A 25,729-nucleotide genomic window follows, 5' to 3' on the forward strand; every position below is an offset into this window, starting at 1 on the left:
AATCAAAATAACAAAATGATGAGTCTTGAGTACGCTCCATCATCTCAAAAGCTGGCATCGGTACCTGTCTACTGATGACCTGAGAATACAAGTTATTTTGAAAGAGTTTATCAGCATTAAGCTGGTGAGTTCATAAGTATTTTAGTGTCAATGTTCATTGTCAAAAACGTTTGAACTTGTCCCAATGTATAAGTTTGTAAAAATGTAAATAAATGTTTAAAAGTATTTGCAAAAGTTTGAATCTCTCAGAAAATCCTATATTTTCTATAATAGTAACCTTCTACCAAGGCTTAACTGTTTTGTAAACTCGTCTGTTGTAAAAGTGTGTGATTACCCAAGTATAACTATCATTTGATAAAATATAGTTTGTACATTAATGCTTAAGTGAGATTATCACCAAAATATGTAATGGGTAAATCATTGTAGTACTGTAGTTTTGTATAATAAGAACTACTGTTGTACTGATTACTACTACCTTAAATCGGATTTATATTAAGGTATGATGTGATAATTGCACCATACTATCGACTGATAACAACGACATAAAGAACGGTCGTAATAACGGAATGACGTTTGGCACCCGCAGACCTGCAGGTCCGGCTGTAGCTAGCAGCAAGGTGTAGGATAGTCAATCCAGTATAGATCTATACGCAAACTCAACGCTCTCCCTCCAAGAGAATTCTGGCTACAACTCGGGCCATGACATTTAAGGCATGCTCCGATACAGTGGATCACATTTGTTATCGTATTCTTGCATGTGTGATGAAATGTTTCTTGTTCTAGTATAGTTGTATATGTTCTCGTAGTATAGTTGTATATATTCTCTTCCTAGTATAGACTCATGAATGAACTGACTCATTGATCTAGCAGTTGTAATGGTATGATTCTGTGTTACCCCGATGGTAACTTGTTAACAGTGCGTTTAGTACATATGATTATGGAAGTATTTTTATGTCTATATATGTATTTTTGATATATAATTAATATGGAAACGACCTTCGGATGGTCACCCAAAATCCTATCAGACCACATCCAAATCGAGGAAAAGGAAACAAGGTGGATAGCCTTCCTAAGCCCTTTAAACATTATTTATACGTCTATACATATATGGGCATGCAATTTGTAATATAAAAGCATAAATAAGTATTTATAAGGCATTTGAAACATAAGTATTATTTTTATAGAAAGATTGACTTGATGTCAATCTATAAAACCATTTGAAGGTGTAGATTTGATTAAAACAGTTTAAGTATAAGGAACATTTGCTTAAATCACAGTTGTAGTGTAAATTCAAAAAGTAAATGGGTTTGGAAAACATTTAGAAGTAAAACAGTTTGATAGATAGTTTGAATAGTGATAAAACCACTGATTTCCCTAGTTATTAATCACATGTGATTAGTACAATCACATGTGATTGAAACAATAACTATAAGTATTTAACTTGTATTCCCCCCCTTTTGAAAGCATATAAAAGCATTTAGAATATTTAACAGGTTGATTAAGGGGTATGAAACTCACTTGATTGATTGAAGAAAGCGAGATGGAAAACCGGGCAGAGTTTTGTCTCGGAAAACGGATTTTTCTCGGGATTCTCGGGAATCTCGGGAGTAAAATCGACCCTCCGGACTTGAGCAAAAAGACCAGAGCTTCGGGTTATAACGGGCACGGAAAACGAGACAAAGTTGTGAGAGAGAGGAGAGAAATGAGCAACATTTTTGGAAAGCCTCGCATCCTATTTATAGGAAGGCTGAACCGCCTCCGAACGCGGGGCGTACGCTCGTACGCAGCGCGTACGCGTACGTCATGCATGACCGAAGCCTCGACTGCCTCGGTTCGGATGGGACGGGTTGCTGGGTACGCGGGTCGGATGGGACGGCGGGTCGGACGGGACAGCGGGTCGGACGGGTCGGAGCTTCGGACGGGTCGGACGGGTTAGAACTCTTCGGATAGTGCGACGTGGACGATCCGAGACCCTCGATCTCAGTACGCGGGGCGTACGAAGGTACGCGGGGCGTACTTCGGTCCAATCCGATGACTCCCCTTCGGATATTACCGGGAATTTATAATTAAATTTATATTTATTATAAATAAACTTCAAAAATTCATATCTCCCTCATACGAACTCCGTTTTTGACGTTCTTTATATCCTCGCGAAGGTGAGACCATGATCTACGACTTTCGTTTAGATTCCGTTGGCTAATTCCGAAATTATTTTTATTATTTATTTATTAAAATGACGTGATTAAGGAATTTCTTCAAAATTTCATAACTTCCTCATCCGGAGTCAGATTTGGACGTTCTTTTTATGTACGCAAACCTTGATATGATTCCTATTACTTTATTTAATCCGAATAAGATTTTAGGAAGGTTACATTTTGACCTAAATTTGATCGGTCTTTACATTACATTGACTCGAAATATCGGGTTGTCACATCATCCCCCCGTTAGAAGGAATTTCGTCCCGAAATTAGAATTTTAAGCAAGTTAGAAATTTCGAATAACTAAGCAAAAAGGTGAGGGTATTTCAGTTTCATCTGACCCTCACGTTCCCAAGTGAATTCCGGTCCTCGCTTGGCATTCCAGCGAACCTTCACGATAGGGATACGACTTTGATTTGTCTGCTTGACCTCACGGTCCATGATCTCTATAGGTTCTTCCACGAAGTTGAGGCTCTCGTTGATTTCGATCTCGTCGAGTGGGATTAGAAGAGTCTCGTCGGATAGACACTTTTTCAAGTTAGATACGTGGAATGTAGAATGTACGTTACGAAGTGCGTCTGGTAGTTCGAGTTTGTAAGCTACGGGGCCGACTCTTGCAAGAATCTCGAAAGGCCCTATGTACCTCGGATTAAGCTTTCCACGCTTGCCGAAGCGTATCAAGCCCTTCCAGGGTGAGACTTTGAGGAGGACTCGGTCTCCCACCTGAAATTCCAAAGGTTTCCTTCGTTTATCAGCGTAGCTCTTCTGTCGGTCTCTAGAGGCTTTCAATCGTTCACGGATCTGAACGATTTTCTCTGTTGTTTCCCGAATGATCTCCGGACCGGTGAGAGTACTGTCGGAAGTTTGCCCCTGGCTAATTGGGTATCACCCACCTCAGCCCAGCACAGAGGGGATCTGCACTTACGGCCGTAGAGAGCTTCAAATGGAGCAACCTTGATGCTCGTGTGATAACTGTTATTATAGGAAAACTCGACAAGGGGTAAATGAGTATCCCATGCCTTCCCAAAGTCAATCACGCAGGCTCGCAACATATCTTCTAGAGTTTGGATGGTCCTCTCACTTTGTCCGTCGGTCTGAGGATGGTAGGCTGTGCTCATGTCCAGCCTTGTTCCTAGAGAATGTTGTAGTGATTGCCAAAATCTTGAGGTGAACCTACTATCTCTATCGGAGATAATGAACATAGGTACACCATGTAGCCGTACGATTTCCCTAATGTATGTTCTCGTAAGCTTCTCCATCTTGTCGGTTTCTTTGATAGGCAGGAAGTGTGCAGACTTGGTCAATCTATCAACGATGACCCATATGGTGTCAAGTCCACCCGTTGTCTTGGGCAACTTGGTTATGAAATCCATAGTGATCCGCTCCCACTTCCATTCCGGGATCTCTGGTTGCTGCAATAAACCAGAGGGCTTCTGGTACTCGACCTTAACCTTTGCGCAAGTAAGGCATTTACTTACGAAGGTAGCAATCTCTGCTTTCATATTAGGCCACCAGTATAGCTTCTTAAGATCCAGATACATCTTATCTGAACCTGGGTGGACGGAATACCGAGTGTTGTGCGCCTCGGTCATGACCAAGTCTCGGAAACCACCATGTTTCGGTGTCCAGATCCGGTTCATGAAATATAAAGCTCCGTCACCCTTGGCTTCTAAATTCTTGTCCATTCCTCTAAGGGATTCACTTGACACATTTTCAGATTTCATGGCCTCAAGTTGAGCCGCCTGAATTTGCTTAGTCAGGTGTGAATGGATGGTTATCGATAATGACTTGACTTTGCGACCAGAATATTCCTTCCGACTTAGGGCGTCTGCTACTACGTTGGCTTTACCCGGATGATAACGAATATCGCATTCGTAATCACTGAGTAGCTCGACCCATCGTCGTTGTCTCATGTTGAGCTCCTTCTGATCGAAAATGTGTTGTAAACTCTTGTGGTCGGTAAAGATAGTGCTCTTCGTTCCATACAAGTAATGTCTCCAGATCTTCAGAGCAAACACTACTGCTCCTAGTTCAAGATCGTGGGTTGTGTAGTTAACCTCGTGTGTCTTCAATTGTCTCGAGGCGTAGGCGATGACCTTACCTCGCTGCATCAGAACACATCCGAGTCCTTGGTTTGATGCATCGCAATAAACTACGAAGTCTTCTATTCCTTCGGGAAGGGATAGTATTGGTGCGGTGCACAAGGCTCGTTTGAGCGTTTGGAACGCTCTTTCTTGTTTCTCTTCCCAGTCAAAGGTCACGCCTTTCTGGGTTAGTGTTGTAAGAGGCTTCGCTATTCGTGAGAAGTTCTGAATGAACCTGCGGTAGTAGCCAGCGAGACCTAGAAATTGACGAATTTCTGTAGGAGTCTTTGGTGCTGACCAGTTCTCAATGGCCTTAATTTTGGATGGGTCCACGTGGATTCCCTCTTTGCTTACCACATGTCCTAAGAATTTGACTCTTCGGATCCAAAATTCACATTTCGAGAACTTCGCATAAAGTTTCTCTTTTCGTAATGTCCCTAGAACTTGTCGCAGATGATCGCCATGTTCTTTCTTACTTCGGGAGTATATTAGGATGTCGTCAATGAAAACGATGACGAACTGATCCAAGTAGGGTCGGCATACTCTATTCATCAGATCCATGAATACTGCGGGCGCATTGGTCAATCCGAATGGCATCACCACGAACTCGTAATGTCCGTAACGAGTTCGGAAGGCGGTCTTCGGCACATCCTCCCCTAGCACTCGTAACTGGTGATATCCGGATCTCAGATCAATCTTAGAAAAATAGTTCTCCCCTTGCAGTTGGTCGAATAGATCATCTATGCGTGGCAGAGGGTAACGATTCTTGACCGTCAGTTTGTTGAGTTCTCTATAGTCAATACACATACGGAAGGATCCGTCCTTCTTCTTAACAAACAAGACCGGTGCTCCCCAAGGTGAGAAACTTGGCCTTATAAAGCCCTTGCTGAGCAGTTCGTTAAGTTGACCAGAGAGTTCTTGCATCTCGGCTGGTGCTAAACGGTAGGGCGACTTGGCTACTGGGGTAGCTCCTGGGACTAAGTCGATTCTGAACTCGACTTGTCGTTGCGGAGGTAATCCGGGTAGTTCTTCTGGGAAAATGTCGGGGAAGTCGCTCACTACTGGGAGGTTCTTTAGTTCTTTCGTTTCTAGGTTCGTGTCGACGACGTGAGCAAGGAATGCGTGGTATTCCTTACGCAGGTATTTCTGTGCTTGAATACTTGATATGATGCGAAGACTTGCACCGGGTTTGTCGCCATAGACTATAAGAGTTTCGTTAGACGGAAGGTTTAGACGGACTGCTTTCTCGAAGCACATGATGTCGGCACGATGAAGGCTTAACCAGTCCATGCCAATGATGACGTCGAAACTTTTTATTGAGACTGGCATGAGGTCGATTGGAAATGAATGGTTGTCTAGGGTTAGGGTACAACCTAAGTATATGCTACTCGTATTTTCAGTTTTTCCATTAGCCATTTCTACTGTAAATAGTTCTTTGAGTGCGTGCGGTGGTTGATTAAGCATGCGAGCAAATTTATGGTTTACGAAGCTTCGCTCCGCTCCACTATCGAATAGAATGCATGCATAGGAGTTATCGAGGAGGAACGTACCGGTTACTACTGTAGGGTCAACAACTGCTTCCCCGTGGCCTATAGCCAGTACCCTCCCTGCTCCTCCAGCATTCCTCGCTTTGGGGCAGTCCCTCTTAAAGTGGCCTGCTTCGCCACATCCATAGCAGGTTGGGCTCGCGCCAGAGCCAGGGACTTGGTTGATAGGTTGTGCCGGGAACTTACAGAATCGGACGGTGTGTCCTTTCCTGTTGCAGTTAGAGCACTGCAATTCACGGCAAGGGCCGTTGTGGTGGTAGCTGCATTTGGTGCACTTGGGCGAACTTCCAGCATACCGACTCACCGGAGCAGTAGTAGCAGCAGTAGGGGTTACTGCGGCATGAATTGCCACCAATTGCTGCTTTTTGGCAGCCTGATGCTTCTTCCTTTCATCCCAGAATTTCCGCTTAGTATCGGCGGGTTTGGAGGGTTCCGGGATGGCTAAGGTGGTTGTGGTTGCAGGGGTTTTGACTCCATGGTCAATGAGTCGTTGTGCCAATCGTTTGGCACTGTCGAAGGTAGCGGGGTTTGACGCTAGCACATTCCCCTGATACGGAGGCACTAGTCCCCATATGTACCTCTCGATCTTCTTCCCCTCGGTGGGAACCATATTGGGGCAGAGGGCCACCAGCTCGCTGAATCGGGCAGTATAAGCGACCACATTGGTGCCCTTCATTGACAGGTTCCAGAGTTCCTGCTCCAGTTTCTGGATCTCGCCCCTCGGGCAGTATTCCTCAGTCATGAGGTCTTTCATTGTTTCCCAGCCCATGTCGTTGGCTACGACGAGAGTTAGTGCTTTGACGTGGCCGTTCCACCACGTTAGGGCTTTACCCTCAAAGGTGCAGGCGGCATATTTCACCTTGCACGCAGCAGGGCATGAACAAATTTCGAAGACTGATTCAGTCTTCTCGAACCATTGCGAGAGAGCAATGACTCCGCCGGTGCCATAGAAAGGCTTCGGCTTGCAGTTTGTAAAATCCTTGTAAGAGCACTCCCTTGAGCGCACAGGGATTTCGACCGGAATAGATTCCACAGGGGTTCCACCTCTGCTGGCATCAGAAGAGTGATACTGAGCCATGGCAGTTGCCACTGCTGCAGCTACAACAGCATTCAGGGCTACAGTATCGATGATCGGAGGCGGAGGAGGTGGTGGAGGTGCAGGATTATTCCTATTCCTGGGAGACTTGCGAGGAGGCATCCTTTAGCTGAAAGTTTAAAAAGATAAGAAAGATGGTAAGAATCAATTTGTAAGCAACGCGAGAGTGACCCATGGACTAACTAAACATAGTCCAACAGTTGAAAGGGTGCTTGAAACCACAACAAGCATTATTAGTAGGAAAGCACAAGTGTATAGATTTTTCCCAGATAGATAGATCTTAAAAATTTACTGGTATTACTGACGTAATAAGTTCAGGGAAAATCGACCTAACAGTAGGTCATACATCATACCATAAAGAAAAGTTTGACAGTCCTTAGATTTCAAATTTGAGTACGGAAGTTAGAAACATTTTACACACAAGCGCTACTTGGAGCACAGATGTTAAAGGCTATACTTTAATTAAAAGACGGAGCTGTACAAGACATCAACCAACGGCGATGGGAAAATCCCGGGCGAGTACTGCGGTCGGATACTTGACGAAACACCTCTTGAATGGGTCGATCCTGAGTCCTCTGACGAGCTCGAAGTTCCAATATTTCAGCTCGTGAGGCAGCCAACTGCTATTTCAGGGTTTTATTTGTCCTCCGGGTCCGTTCCATGTCTTCTTCAAGACGGCGGATGCTGACTGTGTTGACACCTGAGTCGGCATCAATCTCTATGACCCGGTCAACGGCTGCTCTACCTTGCTCGACAATACGAGCTATTCTGCGGATAATGACAGGCAGAGCTCGGTCAGTAGAGCCACCATCGCTGACGTTGTAAAAGGTTCGCTCCCCAAAGTATGGTAAGGGTTGACCCTGATCATCACTCCAGCGGTTCGGTTGTTTGCCCACATGGGTGTAGGGCCTGGAAACGCTGGTCGAGGGTTGTTGTTCGGGGCTTGACCTACAATCGGTAGGTTGTTGACTTCAGGCTCGGAGTCGGACCCATCTGAAAAGTCTTCTGCGAGGTGATCATCCAAAGGGATTTGATGATCAACTTCGGGCTCTTCATCGATCCACCCGGCATTGCCTTCATTGGGAAAGTACGGGTCGCTATGATGGATATCTAGCCATCAAGATCTATGCGAGAATAGAGGTATAAGAATATAGTATACGTGTAACTAGTAGCGCAAAATACTCCTATAGTATTTTAAGTTTAAGTTCTATTGATCTTCTGGTGGTATTGTTGGTAAGTTTTTAGACTTGCTAACCTATCACAACCATTCTAAGGCATGTGCTAATCACTCCTAGGATCATCATAGTTGATCAGGCTATGCCATTCCCACCACCGTGAGGTGGTGGCTGCCGCCCAGCGCCACCGCCGGCCACCATGGTGTGGCAGTGTGTGTGTGTGTGTTAGTTAGTGTGTTAGTGTGTGTGGTTATGTTTTGATCAAACATTGTAACTGTAATTAATTGGGTTAATAATAAAAATAATAGAAACCACCACCGTAAGGTGGTGGCCTGAAACGACCCAAAAATACGACCCAAAAATTTCATTTGTTCAATATAACCAAAAACCATAATCTGAGTATCATATCATAAAACCATACGTGATGTATCTCAAACATAGTAAAAACACTGCGAGGAAAACTGTATCATATCTATATCATATCAAAATCAAGAACAGAATCAACTCCCAGGATGAAAACTGAAGCTGTGGTGTGTGTGATGCCATCATCCCGAGCTCTTCCCTTTGCTTGCGGAAGTACCTGAAACCAAAACTGAAACTGTAAGCACGAAGCTTAGTGAGCTCCCCCAAATTACCGCATACCATACAATGACATATAAAGCACATACTGGGGCCTTGCCCCCTCCATCGGACCGAAGTCCGAAGCTGACTGACTGGGACCGTGTCCCCTCCATCGGACCGAAGTCCGAAGCTGACTGACTGGGACCTTGTCCCCTCCATCGGACCGAAGTCCGAAGCTAACTGACTGGGACCTTGTCCCCTCCATCGGACCGAAGTCTGAAGCTAACTGACTGGGACCTTGTCCCCTCCATCGGACCGAAGTCCGAAGCTAACTGACTGAACATAGCATAACATGCCAACTAGTATAAACACATACATCCTGTCTGAGCCACGAAGGCGTCAAACATACTAACTACTGCATTGGACCGGAGTCCTGAAACTACTACTAACTGAACGGGCCGGCATTGTGGCCTTAGACCCTGATCCTACTGGAAGGAAACTCACCTCGTGAACTGGCTGCTATGTGTATGGCCCTGGAAACTATCTGCTGCTGCTCCGGTATCTCCCCGGCTACAAGTCCATAAACACACTCAATCAATGCTAAACACTGCACTGGCGTAAAATGACTCTTTTACCCCTAGTCAAAGTCAACTCTCATGGTCAAAGTCTACCCACAGTTGACCTAACTCGCCGAGTCCCTATTCTCACTTCTCGACCCTACTCGCTGCTACTCGTCGAGTATGGCATCAACTCGACGAGTTCCCTTTTGAATCAAAACTTAGGCAATCTGCATCCGACTCGCCGAGTCATATGAACAACTCGACGAGTTGTTCTTCGAGCTAAGAAGATCGCCTTGGACTCGCCGAGTTGTATGAACAACTCGCCGAGTCCCTCCATCACTGAGTCTAACGTCAAACTCGCTAAGTCCACTCTACCACTCACTGGTCCTACTCGGCATCACTCAAAAAGGGAAAATCAGGGACTCTCGACTCGACTCGCAGAGTCGTTCTTCAGACTCGCCGAGTCGCTTGCGTGCAACAATTCAAAACTCGATTCTGCTTGAATCCAGTGCATAAAACTTATAGATCTGGACTCCCTTAACTCGATTAGCACGTAAAGATTCTATCTTTACGTGCCCATATGCATCCATGAAGATAAAATAGCTCAAAATCATAAAGAGAAGGCTAGATCTAGGGTTTTCATGCAAGGTATCAACAAAAGACAATAGATCCGGGCTCTACAACTCCTAAATGTACAGATCTAAGGATATCTCGACCTAATAGGGCATCCATATCATCATAAGGCTTGAGAAAAGCATCAAAATAGATCTAGAAGAGTTCTAATGGGGTTTTAAAGCATAAAAGGGAAGGAAATCCGAAGAATACCTCAAGGAACTCTGATTTGCCCTTGAATCTTTGCTCTACACCTCTTCTCCTTGCTCCTTTCTTCTTCTCCTTCTTCAAGCCTTCACAAATTCACACAAGAACACTTAAATCACTCAAGAACGGATTAGGGTTTTTCTCACAGCTCTCTGAGGGTGAAAGAGGCGAGATTGGGGCTATAAGGTGGCTTAAATAGTGGGCAACCCGGGGATTTAGGGTTTCTTCCAGACAAACAGACTCGCCGAGTCGCCGACTAACACGTGCTCGAAATCCGGTCCCTACTCGGTGAGTCAGGCTATGAACTCGCCGAGTCCCTCTTGCAAACTTCAAAATAAATACCATGGAATCATCATACCGGAGACGGGTCGTTACAATTCTCCCCCACTTATCTCAGACTTCGTCCTCGAAGTCTGCTACGGCTGAATCTGCAAATATCTCTGGGTAGTGCTCTCTCATCTCCTCCTCAGCCTCCCACGTCCACTTAGACCCCTTCCGGAGCTGCCACTGCACCTTCACTAACTGAATTTCCTTGTTCCTCAAGGTCTTGGTCTTCCGGTCCAGAATCGCGACCGGCCTCTCAATATAATTCAGGCTGCTATCAACCTGAATATCCTCTAGGGGAACGACTGCTGACTCATCCACCAAGCACTTCCTCAACTGAGATACATGGAAAGTGTTGTGGATCTGACTAAGCTCATCAGGAAGATCCAACCGATAAGCAACCCGACCCACCCGGGCCAAAACCCTGAAAGGACCAATAAACCTGGGACCCAACTTGCCTCTCTTCCGGAACCTGATGACACCCTTCCAAGGTGAGACCTTCAGAAGGACCATATCGCCCACCCGGAACTCCAAGTCTGAACACCTCCTGTCGGCATAGCTCTTCTGCCGACTCTGCGCAGTCTGCAGTCTACTACGGACCTGCTGGATCAACTCGGTCGTCTTGAGCACCACCTCTGTGCTCCCGATGACTCGCTGACCGACCTCGCCCCAACAAATTGGGGTCCTACACTTCCTCCCATAAAGCATCTCAAAGGGAGGTCGATCAATGCTCGCATGATAACTGTTGTTATACGAAAATTCCGCTAACGGAAGATACGTATCCCAACTGCCACCGAAATCTAAAACACATGCCCTAAGCATGTCCTCGAGAGTCTGAATCGTCCTCTTGCTCTGCCCGTCCGTCTGAGGGTGGAAAGCGGTGCTGAAACGGAGACGATGTCACACCCCAAAACCAAGAACGGCGGAAACGTTCTGGGGCGGAGGACGTCATGTAAGGTAATCACAACACAGTAAATGTAAATAGGCAAACAACATCATCCATTGCATTAAATATATAAATTTAATACATGTGTGTTCTGTAAAATTTTAGACACCAAAAATATAACGTAAATCAAAATAACAAAATGATGAGTCTTGAGTACGCTCCATCATCTCAAAAGCTGGCATCGGTACCTGTCTACTGATGACCTGAGAATACAAGTTATTTTGAAAGAGTTTATCAGCATTAAGCTGGTGAGTTCATAAGTATTTTAGTGTCAATGTTCATTGTCAAAAACGTTTGAACTTGTCCCAATGTATAAGTTTGTAAAAATGTAAATAAATGTTTAAAAGTATTTGCAAAAGTTTGAATCTCTCAGAAAATCCTATATTTTCTATAATAGTAACCTTCTACCAAGGCTTAACTGTTTTGTAAACTCGTCTGTTGTAAAAGTGTGTGATTACCCAAGTATAACTATCATTTGATAAAATATAGTTTGTACATTAATGCTTAAGTGAGATTATCACCAAAATATGTAATGGGTAAATCATTGTAGTACTGTAGTTTTGTATAATAAGAACTACTGTTGTACTGATTACTACTACCTTAAACCGGATTTATATTAAGGTATGATGTGATAATTGCACCATACTATCGACTGATAACAACGACATAAAGAACGGTCGTAATAACGGAATGACGTTTGGCACCCGCAGACCTGCAGGTCCGGCTGTAGCTAGCAGCAAGGTGTAGGATAGTCAATCCAGTATAGATCTATACGCAAACTCAACGCTCTCCCTCCAAGAGAATTCTGGCTACAACTCGGGCCATGACATTTAAGGCATGCTCCGATACAGTGGATCACATTTGTTATCGTATTCTTGCATGTGTGATGAAATGTTTCTTGTTCTAGTATAGTTGTATATGTTCTCGTAGTATAGTTGTATATATTCTCTTCCTAGTATAGACTCATGAATGAACTGACTCATTGATCTAGCAGTTGTAATGGTATGATTCTGTGTTACCCCGATGGTAACTTGTTAACAGTGCGTTTAGTACATATGATTATGGAAGTATTTTTATGTCTATATATGTATTTTTGATATATAATTAATATGGAAACGACCTTCGGATGGTCACCCAAAATCCTATCAGACCACATCCAAATCGAGGAAAAGGAAACAAGGTGGATAGCCTTCCTAAGCCCTTTAAACATTATTTATACGTCTATACATATATGGGCATGCAATTTGTAATATAAAAGCATAAATAAGTATTTATAAGGCATTTGAAACATAAGTATTATTTTTATAGAAAGATTGACTTGATGTCAATCTATAAAACCATTTGAAGGTGTAGATTTGATTAAAACAGTTTAAGTATAAGGAACATTTGCTTAAATCACAGTTGTAGTGTAAATTCGAAAAGTAAATGGGTTTGGAAAACATTTAGAAGTAAAACAGTTTGATAGATAGTTTGAATAGTGATAAAACCACTGATTTCCCTAGTTATTAATCACATGTGATTAGTACAATCACATGTGATTGAAACAATAACTATAAGTATTTAACTTGTATTCCCCCCCTTTTGAAAGCATATAAAAGCATTTAGAATATTTAACAGGTTGATTAAGGGGTATGAAACTCACTTGATTGATTGAAGAAAGCGAGATGGAAAACCGGGCAGAGTTTCGTCTCGGAAAACGGATTTTTCTCGGGATTCTCGGGAATCTCGGGAGTAAAATCGACCCTCCGGACTTGAGCAAAAAGACCAGAGCTTCGGGTTATAACGGGCACGGAAAACGAGACAAAGTTGTGAGAGAGAGGAGAGAAATGAGCAACATTTTTGGAAAGCCTCGCATCCTATTTATAGGAAGGCTGAACCGCCTCCGAACGCGGGGCGTACGCTCGTACGCAGCGCGTACGCGTACGTCATGCATGACCGAAGCCTCGACTGCCTCGGTTCGGATGGGACGGGTTGCTGGGTACGCGGGTCGGATGGGACGGCGGGTCGGACGGGACAGCGGGTCGGACGGGTCGGAGCTTCGGACGGGTCGGACGGGTTAGAACTCTTCGGATAGTGCGACGTGGACGATCCGAGACCCTCGATCTCAGTATGCGGGGCGTACGAAGGTACGCGGGGCGTACTTCGGTCCAATCCGATGACTCCCCTTCGGATATTACCGGGAATTTATAATTAAATTTATATTTATTATAAATAAACTTCAAAAATTCATATCTCCCTCATACGAACTCCGTTTTTGACGTTCTTTATATCCTCGCGAAGGTGAGACCATGATCTACGACTTTCGTTTAGATTCCGTTGGCTAATTCCGAAATTATTTTTATTATTTATTTATTAAAATGACGTGATTAAGGAATTTCTTCAAAATTTCATAACTTCCTCATCCGGAGTCAGATTTGGACGTTCTTTTTATGTACGCAAACCTTGATATGATTCCTATTACTTTATTTAATCCGAATAAGATTTTAGGAAGGTTACATTTTGACCTAAATTTGATCGGTCTTTACATTACATTGACTCGAAATATCGGGTTGTCACAGACGAGTACCCATCTCGTCGTGGAACCGCTTCCAGAATCTGGATGTAAAACGGACATCTCGGTCTGACACCACCGATACCGACACTCCATGATGTGCCACAATCTCTTGCACATAGATATCGGCTAACTTCTCTGCCGATATACTCTCCTGGATCGGGATAAAATGGGCACTCTTCGTCAACCGATCCACTACTACCCATATCAAATCCACTCCTCGTGCGGTCCTGGGAAGCTTGGTGACAAAATCCATGGTGATGTCCTCCCATTTCCATACTGGAATGTCTAACGGCTGCATCTTGCCGTGAGGCCTCTGGTGCTCCGCCTTGACCTTCCTGCAGGTCAGACATCTCTCAACATACTAGGCGACGTCCCGCTTCATGCAGGGCCACCAATAATCGGGTCGAAGATCTCGATACATCTTCGTCGCCCCTGGGTGATATAAAATCGAGTCTTATGAGCCTCGTCCATCAACACCTGCCGTACTCCACCCCAGTACGGTACCCACACCCTCCCGTGAAGCGTCAGCAATCCCTGACTGTCATAATCAAACGAGGCTACTCGGCCCACTATCCTCTCACACTTCTGCCTCTCCTCCTTGAGGCCCTCCACCTGAGCCTCCTTGATCTGCTCCAATAATGGAGTGATCACTGTCATCCTCAAGCACAGATCCCTGATAGGGGCTGCCGACACTTTGCGACTTAGGGCGTCGGCCACCACGTTGGCCTTCCCTGGATGGTAAAGGATCTCACAATCATAATCCTTTAGCACATCCAACCATCTCCTCTGCCTCATGTTCAGACTCGGCTGATCCATTAGGTACCTCAAACTCTTGTGATCTGTGTAGATAGTACAACGGACCCCATAAAGATAATGCCTCCAAATCTTGAGGGCAAACACAACCGCCCCCAGCTCTAAATCATGGGTAGGATAGTTAGCCTCGTGGGGCTTCAACTGTCTCGAGGCGTAAGCTATCACATGGCCTCGCTGCATCAATACTGCTCCCATACCTGTGATCGAGACATCACAGTAGACTACGAAGTCCTCTACTCCCTCTGGCAAGGTAAGGATCGGAGCCTCGCACAATCTCTGTCTGAGGGTCTCGAACGTTGCCTGCTGCTCAGGCCCCCAACGAAATACCATCGACTTCTTGGTCAGTCGGGTGACCAGCCCAACTATCTTGGAGAAATCCTGAATGAATCTCCGGTAATACCCTACCAACCCTAGGAAGCTCCGAATCTCAGATGGAGACTTCGGGACCTCCCACTGCATCACGGCCTCTATCTTGGCCGGATCTACCAAAATACCCTTCTGGTTGACGAGGTGACCAAGGAACTGCACCTCGCGCAACCAGAACTCGCATTTGGAGAACTTTGCGAAAAGTCTCTCCCTCCTCAAAACCTCCAGCACCTCCTGCATGTGCTCCTCGTGCTGCTCCTGCGTCTTGGAATACACCAAGATATCATCTATGAATACTATCACTAACCGATCTAGCATCGGCCTGCACACACGATTCATGAGATCCATGAACGCGGCTGGAGCATTGGTGAGCCCAAATGGCATCACCACAAACTCATAATGACCATACCTGGTCCTGAAAGCAGTCTTCTGCACATCCTCATCTCTAACCCGCATCTGATGATAACCGGAGCGTAGATCGATCTTGGAGAACCATGACGCTCCCTGAAGCTGATCAAACAAATCATCTATCCTCGGAAGTGGGTAACGGTTCTTCACCGTTACCTTATTCAACTCCCGATAATCTATACACATACGATGCGACCCATCCTTCTTCCTCACAAACAGGATCGGCGCTCCCCAAGGCGAACTGCTCGGCCGAATGAAACCCTTGTCTAACAGCTCCTGCAGCTGCGTAGACAACTCCTACATCTCAGGGGGAGCTAGCCGATACGGTGCCTTGGCTATCGAAGCCGCACCAGGAATTAGATCGATCCTGAACTCAACCTGCCTCTCAGGAGGTATCCCCGGCAAATCCTCGGGAAACACATCCGGGTAGTCTCGCACTATAGGAACATCATCAACTGTCGTCTTGCCCTTCTCCCGGGCATCCAAGACGTAAGCTACAAAACCGGTGCAACCCTGCTGAACATAGCGCCTCGCCCTTGCGGCGGAACAAAAGGTCGGTCCACACTATGGTCTCTCGCCCTGAATCACTAACTCTCCCCCACTGGGAGTGCGAACCCTCGCTAGCTGAAGCTCACAATCAATCACCACCCCATTGGGGCTTAGCCATTCCATGCCCACAATAACATTATTCCCTCGCAGGGGAATAGGTACCAGGTCCACTGAAAACTGCTCATCAAACAACTGAAGAGAACACCCTCTATGCACTCTGCCGACCCCTCACGATCCTATCATCTGCTATCTCAACCTCTACTGGACAATCCAGCTCCCCTGGAGCTCTACTAAATCTCTTGCTAAGCGCAAGCGATACGAATGATCGGGTAGCCCCCGAATCGAATAGTACCATAGTAGAAATCCCATTCACAGAGAACGACCCTAAATAAAACATACAATCATAAGCAATATTTAATCAATAATAATAAAGAGATGAAGGGAAGATACATACCCGTCACCACATCAGGAGTCGTTCGCGCCTCCTCTGCTGTCATCTGAAACGCCCTACTCTTCGCCACTGGCGCATCAGCTCGGCCCTGCCGGCCATTTGTAATCCTCAAGGTAGCAGGGGTAGGTGCAGCCACCTTCCCTGCTGCCGCTAAACTCGGACACTGGGAATTTTTATGTCCCCTCTGATTGCACTAAAAGCAAATCAGATCTGATGCTGCAACGGCAGTAGCAGGGGCCGTACAATCCCTATTCAAATGCCCAATCCGACCGCACTTGTAGCAGCCGGAACTCCCTGCCTTGCACACCCCATCGTGCATCTTCCCACACCTACCACATCGACCGTGGCTCGGCTATCCCCTGGACCTGTGATCTGAAACCCTAGGCTTTTTGCCCGAACCGCCTGTACCCGAAACCGCCTCCGGTTTCCTCTTCTTCTCCATCTCGAGATCAATCTCCCTCTCCCGAGCCCTAGCAATCATGTCATCCAATGTTTTACAGCTGGACCGGCTCACAAACTGGCGGATATCGCTCCGCAACATCATGATAACGGGCCTTCTTCATCTCCTCATCGGCTGCATACTGAGGAACGAGAAGAGCCCTCTCCCTGAACTTGGCGGTGATCTCCGCCACTGTCTCTGTAGTCTGGGTGAGGTCCTGAAACTCCCTAGCTAACTACTGCACCTCAATAACCGGTGCAAACTCCGCCCTGAACCTGGTAGAGAAGTCAGCCCAGGTCATGGCGTCCAATGCTGCATCATCTCCAATGGTATGCCCGACCTCCTCCCACCAATCCCGTGCCCTGTCCTTCAGAAGACAGGACGCCAATCTGACCTTGTCCCCCTCGGGACACCTGCTAGTGCGGAAAGCGTTGGCCACATCCGCCAACCATCTAGTACTCGCTATGGGGTCCCGCGCCCCATGATAGTCCGGAGCTCCACATGCCCTGAACTCCCTGAATGTAAGGGTGCGCGACCTCATCATGGTCGCCACCTCGGCACGGAAGGTGCCCAATATCTCATCCATCATCTCTAGAATTACCTCCTTGATCGAACCGAAGATCACAGGAGTCTGCTCTATAATGATGCGCGTAATCTCCGAAGAAAGAAACTCTCGGGTCTGCTCATCCATGCGCTCGTCCCCCGAGCCTGAACCTGATCCCTCCCCGGCACCTCCACTGCCGGCTGCTGGTCTCGAACGCAAAACCACCATTCTGAAACACATCACAACTACATCAGAAGACTGAAATATCTCAAGGGATCATTGATACTATAACTAGCTTCCCGGTCTTGTCTCAGCCTTTCTTGATTCGAGTACGGATCCTCTGCTTTCAGTAGTACGGGCCTATACTACCTTCCACATCTATCCGTACTTTCTTCAAGAACTGCCTTAACTCCACCAAGTCACTTCTACTACTACTGATCTCTGCTACTCTCATCCTAGGCTTTCCCTAGGGAAACCTCAGACTCAACTCAACTAGTCCTCAGCTGCTGAAGGCCTCCTTATAATGCTAATTAGCCACCACCTGAACACCAACACATGTGACGAAGCTCAGATAATCCTTCAAGTAAAAGACTTGTCCCTATAACGGTTGGACTCAAACAAGAGCTGCACAATAGGGCCAATTCCAGCACTCTGGGATTATTCAACCCTGATCACATGTGGTGTGACGTGTTCACCTAATGGCTAACTCCCATCACTCAGAATCCCACAAAGCACGAAGCAAGCAACATTCGAACAGAAGAACCACTCAAGTAATCCTATCCTCATAACGGGGAAACTGTACTAGCATACAATGCTAAGCTCATACTATCAGGCATAACCTAAACAGGCTATCCTACTGCTGTCTACTCAATACTAGCATGCAATACTCATAAAGCTGTAACACATAAAGCAGGTACATAACGCATCCTCCTAGATCCTTAGCCCTATACTAGCATGCTGTACTACTGAAACTGAAACTGAACAAATAACTTGTATGGGTAATTTGGGAGTACTTACTTGAGCTCGGCTGATCGCATGCACCACACCCTTATCTCGTTTAAAAAAAATTCTTTCATTCTAAGTGCTTTCAAAATTCTTTAGAAAACATTTTCCTTTTAAAAATCTTTCTATCTTCCCCTTAGTTTGAGTTTAGATACACCCGGAAGTGTATCCGAATCCCTCAAACCAAGGCTCTGATACCAACTTGAAACGACCCAAAAATACGACCCAAAAATTTCATTTATTCAATATAACCAAAAACCATAATCTGAGTATCATATCATAAAACCATACGTGATGTATCTCAATCATAGTAAAAACACTACGAGGAAAACTGTATCATATCTATATCATATCAAAATCAAGAACAGAATCAACTCCCAGGATGAAAACTGAAGCTGTGGTGTGTGCGATGCCATCATCCCGAGCTCTTCCCTTTGCTTGCGGAAGTACCTGAAACCAAAACTGAAACTGTAAGCACGAAGCTTAGTGAGCTCCCCCAAATTACCGCATACCATACAATGACATATAAAGCACATACTGGGGCCTTGCCCCCTCCATCGGACCGAAGTCCGAAGCTGACTGACTGGGACCGTGTCCCCTCCATCGGACCGAAGTCCGAAGCTGACTGACTGGGACCTTGTCCCCTCCATCGGACCGAAGTCCGAAGCTAACTGACTGGGACCTTGTCCCCTCCATCAGACCGAATTCTGAAGCTAACTGACTGGGACCTTGTCCCCTCCATCGGACCGAAGTCCGAAGCTAACTGACTGAACATAGCATAACATGCCAACTAGCATAAACACATACATCCTGTCTGAGCCACGAAGGCGTCAAACATACTAACTACTGCATTGGACCGGAGTCCTGAAACTACTACTAACTGAACGGGCCGGCATTGTGGCCTTAGACCCTGATCCTACTGGAAGGAAACTCACCTCGTGAACTGGCTGCTATGTGTATGGCCTTGGAAACTATCTGCTGCTGCTCCGGTATCTCCCCGGCTACAAGTCCATAAACACACTCAATCAATGCTAAACACTGCACTGGCGTAAAATGACTCTTTTACCCTTGGTCAAAGTCAACTCTCCTGGTCAAAGTCTACCCACAGTTGACCTAACTCGCCGAGTTGGGCCGCCAACTCGCCGAGTCCCTATTCTCACTTCTCGACCCTACTCGCTGCTACTCGTCGAGTATGGCATCAACTCGACGAGTTCCCTTTTGAATCAAAACTTAGGCAATCTGCATCCGACTCGCCGAGTCATATGAACAACTCGACGAGTTGTTCTTCGAGCTAAGAAGATTGCCTTGGACTCGCCGAGTTGTATGAACAACTCGCCGAGTCCCTCCATCACTGAGTCTAACGTCAAACTCGCTGAGTCCACTCTACCACTCACTGGTCCTACTCGGCATCACTCAAAAAGGGAAAATCAGGGACTCTCGACTCGACTCGCCGAGTCGTTCTTCAGACTCGTCGAGTCGTTTGCATGCAACAATTCAAAACTCGATTCAGCTTGAATCCAGTGCATAAAACTTATAGATCTGGACTCCCTTAACTCGATTAGCACGTAAAGATTCTATCTTTACATGCCCATATGCATCCATGAAGATAAAATAGCTCAAAATCATAAAGAGAAGGCTAGATCTAGGGTTTTCATGCAAGGTATCAACAAAACACAATAGATCCAGGCTCTACAACTCCTAAATGAACAGATCTAAGGATATCTCGACCTAATAGGGCATCCATATCATCATAAGGCTTGAGAAAAGCATCAAACTAGATCTAGAAGAGTTCTAACGGTGTTTTAAAGCATAAAAGGGAAGGAAATCCGAAGAATACCTCAAGGAACTCTGACTTGCCCTTGAATCTTTGCTCTACACCTCTTCTCCTTGCTCCTTTCTTCTTCTCCTTCTTCAAGCCTTCACAAATTCACACAAGAACACTTAAATCACTCAAGAACGGATTAGGGTTTTTCTCACAGCTCTCTGAGGGTGAAGGAGGCAAGATTGGGGCTATAAGGTGGCTTAAATAGTGGGCAACCCGGGGATTTAGGGTTTCTTCCAGACAGACAGACTCGCCGAGTCCAGAATATGGACACGTCGAGTCGCCGACTAACACGTGCTCGAAATCCCATCCCTACTCGGTGAGTCAGGCTATGAACTCGCCGAGTCCCTCTTGCAAACTTCAAAATAAATACCATGGAATCATCATATTAGAGACGGGTCGTTACAACGCCGCCGTGAGCCGCCATCGACCACCACTACCCGAGGTGGTAGTGGGTGGTGCCCCGCTAGCAAACCCTAATGGGCTTAGAGATTGGTTTTGGGCCTATTGGGCCATCTTTGAGTGAAAACCCTAATTAGGGTTTAGAAAACCCTAATTGTGAGTAATTGGGCCTTAGACTTATTGGGCCCAGTTTTGGGCCATTGAGATGGGATTATGTATTAAGCCCAATCACTCCATCTCATTTATCTAGTAGAGTAAAGAACTTAATGGACTAAGTCCTTAATGAGCTAATTGAGAAAATATTAATATTTGAGAGATTATCAACACACACACGAGAATTATTTAATAAGTGAATATTAAATAATAATCATTGGCAGAAATTAATCTAAGCAATAATGGACTTAATGGATTAAGTCCCTAGTGTGTTAAGACCTTAATGGGTTAAGTAAGAAACACTTAACCCTAGTTATCAGTTGAGTTGAAACCCTAATTTTCACTTGGGCTTTGTGTTGGGCCATCCGAGAATAATCAAATGGACTAGAGTAATTAGTTGGGCTTTAGGGCAAGGCCCATATGAAGGATTGGGCCTAATTAGGAAAATTAGGCCATAGATGGGCCATAGTTGGGGCCGAGAGGATTGTATGATATTGGGCCCTTAGAATGAGACATGTTGGACTAGACTGGACATTTGGGCCTTAAGGGAAGTCCATGTAGAGGTTTGGGCCCAATTTGGAAAATTGGGCCATATGTTGGGCTTTGATCCCTAGTTGACTTTGGGCCTATGGATTGGGCCTTGGGCTTGGGTAAGCCAGGCTAAGGGTAATGTAGTAATTATCCAAAGCATGTATTTATAGTTATATGTTAGAACCCAATTATTAATTGGGTGTTATTTGGTGTTGACAGTTCGGGAATCTGTCAACCAGCAGCTGGGGTGGAGTCTGCGGGACTTCAGCAGTGTGGGATTGTGTCTGCGGGACTTCAGCAGTGTGAGGTGAGTTTCCTTCCAGTAGGGACGGGTCTACGGCCACAATGTCGACCCGTTTAGTTAGTAGTAGTTCCGGACTTCGGTCCGAAGCAGTAGTTCAGTATGCTTGATGTCTATGTGATTCAAGCATGTTTGTGTGTTATATGTTCCAGACTTCGGTCCGATGCAGTATGCAGTATATGTGTTTATATTAGTTGATATGTGTTATGCTATCCTATGATCAGCCAGTCCCAGACTTCGGTCCGATGCAGTCAGTCCCGGACTTCGGTCCGATGCAATTAGTTCCGGACTTCGGTCCGATGCAGTCAGTTTCAGACTTCGGTCCGATGCACTTAGTTCCGGACTTCGGTCCGATGCAGTCAGTCCTAGACTTTGGTCCGATGCAGTCAGTTCCGGACTTCGGTTCGATGCAGTTAGTTTTGGACTTCGGTCCGATGCAGTCAGTTCCGGACCTCGGTCCGATGCAGCTAGTTCCGGGCTTCGGTCTGATGCAGTGGGCAAGGCCCAGTATGTGCTTTATATGTATTGTATGGTATGTGGTAGTTTGGGGGAGCTCACTAAGCTTCGTGCTTTTGGTTTTCAGTTTTGGTTTCAGGTACTCAGTTTTCAAAAGAGGAGCTCGGAGAGGTTGCAGTGCACACACCATTTATTCAGCCTGGGATGTTTATACTCTGATATATTTTACAATTGTTAAGATATTTTGAGATACATTCTTTATGATTCTTATATGACGATTGATGAACATGGTTTTATTACTATTTTAAAACGAAATTTTCAGACTGTATTTTTGGGATGTTACAAGTTGGTATCAGAGCCTTGGTTTGAGGGATTCAGACATACTTGAGAGCGTGTCTGGACTCAAACTAAGGAAGTGGTATAAAGTTTTCAAGAGAAAAACCGTGGTTACAAAAGAATTTGAGAAAAGAAAATAATTTTTAGAAAAATTATAAAGAAAAGAGTTTTAGAAAAAGCGAAAAGAGTTTTGAAAAGAGAAAAAGGGTGTAGTGCATGCAATCAGCCGAGCTCAAGTAAGTACTTCCAAATTACCCATACAAGTTATGTTATGATTATCAGTTCTAGTTTCAGTTTCAGTTTCAGCTTCAGTTTCAGTAGAACAGCATGCTAGAATAGGACTAAGGATCTAGGATGATGCCTTATGTGCCTGCTTTATGTGTTTCAGCTTGATAAGAATTTCATGCTAGTAATGAGTAGACAGTAGTAGGATAGCATGTGTAGGTTATGCCTGATAGTATGAGCTTAGCATTGTATGCTAGTACAGTTTCTCATTATGAGAATAGTTTTGCCTGAGTATGTTTCCTTTATCCGAATGCTGCATGCTTGGTGCTTTGTGGGACTCTGAGTGATGTGAGTTAGCCATTAGGTGAATACGTCACACCACATGTGATCAGGGTTGAATAAGCTCAGAGTGCTGGATTTGGCCCTATTGCACAGCTCTTGTTTGAGTCCAACCGTTGTAGGGACGAGTCTTTTACTTGAAGGATTATCTGAGCCTCGTCACATGTGATGGTATTCAGGTGGTGTCTAATTGGCATTACAAGGAGGCCTTCAGCAGCTGAGGACTGTTTGGGTAGAGTCAGAGGTTCCCTAGGGCAAGCCTAGGATGAGAGTAGCAGAGATCAGTTGTAGAGAAAAGGGGACTTGGTGGAGTTGAGGTAACTCTTGAGGAAAGTACAGATAGATGTGGAAGGTAGTATGGGCCCATACTATTGAAAGCAGAGGATCCGTACTCGATTCAAGAGGGGCCAAGGCAAAACCAGGGAACTAGTAGAGGGTGTGAGAGATCCCTTAACACCAGTGTGTGAGATCCCTCGAGTTTGGATGAGTATTGTGATGTTAGTGATGGCAAGTTGCCGAGTATAGTGACGCTACGTGGTAGACCAGATGGTAGTTCTGGTGACGACAGGGGATCAGGCTCGGACTTTGGAGTCGGGCAGATTGATGATCAGATGAGGGAGTTCATTCCATCTGAGAATTTCGTGCAGTATCATTGACTAGACTCTTGTGATCCTCAGTGTGATCAAGGAGAGCATTATAGAGATTTGTGACGAGAGGCCGAGTGCATTCTGCACTGAGATGACAGTCATGATAGAAACCCGTACGTTGATGTTTCGGGGATTCAGAGTTTGTGAGGCTTCTGATTGGCATGGGGATTAGGGACCCCATTGTTAGCAGTAGATGGTTGGCAGATGTTGCCAACACATTTCGTACCAGACGTTGTCTCAAAAGGAGACAAGATCTGAATTACTTCCTATCTCCTGAAGGATGGAGCACGAGATTGATAGGAAGAGGTTGGTAGTGAGTTGAGCGATGACGTGGTTGATGCTATGTCATGGGATGACTTCCAGACCAGATTATGGGCAGAGTGTGCCCAGGCGTTTGAGGCGCAGCAGTTGGCGCCAGAGTTGTTAGATCCTCACCAGACGAATGAGACTGTGACAGAGATCCCTGCCAAGCCTCGGGAAAGAGCTTATATGGTACCACAGTATGCAGTAGATGAGGAAATGAAGAAGGAAAGTTATCAGGATATACTGTAGAATGATAGCAGGGAGATCATGAGTATCTCGGGGTGCAAGACCCTGAATGATATGACTTCTAGAGCTCGAGAGCGGGATAGTGACTTAGAGCACATTGGTAGAGGGAACCAAATCAGTTGCTTATAGTGAGGGGTCTCGGGAGGAGACCGTAGATTTCGGATTAGCTTTCGAGAGACCAGCAAGACCATATTCGGTGCAACACTTGCAGGATTGGGAAGTACAATGTCATCTTGGTTTATTCCAAGACTGAGGAGCAGCACGAGAAGCACCTGAGGGAGGTGCTAGAGATTTTGAGGAGGGAGAGAATTTTGCAAGGTTCTCTAATTGTGAGTTCTGGTTGTGCGGGGTGCAATTTCTTGGGCACCTTGTCAATCAGAAGGATATTCTAGTCGATCCGGCCAAGATAGAGGTCGTGATGCAGAGGAGAATTTCGAGGTCTCCAACTGAGATTCAGAGCTTCCTGGGTCTAGCAGGTTATTACCGAAGATTTATTCGGATTTTTAGAGTTGTGTGATCTTTTGGACTAGCTAGTGTTGAAACACTAGCAATGGTAAAGTGTGGTTTCTAGCAGATTGGTCATGGGTGGTGAGAAGGATTCGAAATTCTTCTCGTTTTGTGTGTTGTAGGGCATTAGCTGAATCAAAGTGGGGGAGAATCACCCAAGGATTCAGAAGCAAGGCAGTTTTGAGACTAGGATAAGTTTCGCATCCTTATTAGGAAGGAAGATAGCCAAGCGGTTGTATGGTTTGAGGATAGTGTGAGATGGAAGTTCGGAAAAGCTTGCCAATAAGGAGATCGCGTTCTCGTGATGTTACTAGCAAGCCTTATGGAATCAGGTTTGGGATTCCATTCAGGACACAATTTCAGTTGAGTGCGGGGTAAGCGCGTGTTCAATCCAGTATTAGAGTGTTGTAAGTCTACGGGTGTAGCCGTAGCATTCACTAGCAGTCAGATAGCATCAGAGTGTTGTAAGTCTGCGGGTGTAGCCATAGCATTCACTAGCAGTCAGATAGTATCAGAGTGTTGTAAGTCTGCGGGTGTAGCCGTAGCATTCACTAGCATTCAGATGGCATCAGAGTGTTGTAAGTCTGCGGGTGTAGCCGTAGCATTCACTAGCAGTCAGATAGTATCAGAGTGTTGTAAGTCTGCGAGTGTAGCCGTAACATTCACTAGTAGTCAGATAGTATTAGATTGTTGTAAGTCTGCGGGTGTAGCCGTAGCATTCATAAGATTAGCAGATAGTACTAGAGTGATGTGAGTCTGTGGGTGTAGCCGCAGCCTTCACTAGGTTGGTAGATAGTGTGAGTGTGTTGTTAGGATGCAGAAAGAACAGTAATACCCACCAGTTCGGGTGTAGCAGTGAGGAAATGGAAATCCACGAATTAGATTTCGAAATTTCCCAGACGAATGAGACCTGGTTAAGCTAGTGATAAGATTGTAGAAGCGCCACTATAGAGATGAGAGCAATGAAGCAGTGGACTGTTTAAGGTCATTTATGACATGAGGCTACAATTGGTGATGTAGCAATC

Source organism: Lactuca sativa, chromosome 1, assembly GCF_002870075.4.
Source record: "Lactuca sativa cultivar Salinas chromosome 1, Lsat_Salinas_v11, whole genome shotgun sequence".
Lineage (NCBI taxonomy): Eukaryota > Viridiplantae > Streptophyta > Magnoliopsida > Asterales > Asteraceae > Lactuca > Lactuca sativa.